This window comes from Microtus oregoni, unplaced genomic scaffold (genome assembly GCF_018167655.1).
Source record: "Microtus oregoni isolate MIOR12 unplaced genomic scaffold, Mior012 000160F_ref0000428, whole genome shotgun sequence".
In the NCBI taxonomy this organism is placed as follows: Eukaryota; Metazoa; Chordata; class Mammalia; order Rodentia; family Cricetidae; genus Microtus; species Microtus oregoni.
This window is the reverse complement of record NW_024544815.1, coordinates 1,075,001-1,075,853: the sequence shown is the minus strand read 5'-3', so window position 1 is coordinate 1,075,853 and position 853 is coordinate 1,075,001.

Here is an 853-nt window from a genome sequence, read left to right as displayed (position 1 = left end):
CCGCCTGGTGCAGACCCGGTGGGTGTTGCCGGAGAGGCAGGCCTGGCTCTCGGGGGACCTCTTGTGTAGTATGCTTTTTCTCGGTCCGGTCCCCCCTGTCCGCGAACGCTCAAGAGTGCGCCCCGGAAAGGAAGCCTTACCGATACCGCAGACCCCCCCGCCTCGCCGCGCTCGAGATCATCGAGCGGTGTGCGTGTGTCGCTTCCCCTGCTCTTGCGCTGCCGCGGCCGGAGGCTCGTCGGGCCGGGTCCGTCCCGCCCGCCCTCAGTGAGAAAAAGTGCCTTCTCTAGCGATCCGATGGGAAGAGAGGGCGTGCTTGGGGTCGCCCCGGCACGCCCTGAACGCCCGATGCGCGTAGCTTTGGCCGGGTGCCCCTCGCCGTGTCCCGTCTTTGGGGGGGGAAGACCCGAGCGTTTGTGTCGCCCGCTGCGGCCCGCGCCTCCTCGCTCCGAGTACGGGGAGGAACCACGCGGGGCAAGAGAGCGTGTCGTGAAGCCGGCGTGCCGTGTCGGAGCCTGAGATGTGTTACCCGTGGTGGGGAACGAAGGGGGGCCGCGTGCGCGCACGCCCGAGTGCCGCGGGACCCCGATTCCCCCGCTCCCCCCGAGGGTGCGTACGCGCCTCGGTCGGGGCGTGGAACCGAGCGGAAAGAGCGGGGCTGGGTGGCGGTGGGCTCCCGGGCCCCACCCGTCCACCGTCCGTGCCCGCCGCGAGCGGTCCTTCCCGCGCTTCCCCGTCTTTGCCGTTCCCGCGGACCGCGGCCTCGCCGCGCGCGTCGCGTGCGTGCGTCGCTCGTGTTGTGTGCCGTGTGGAGGTCGCCTCGCTCCCCCTCCCCGGCAGCGTTCCCACGGTT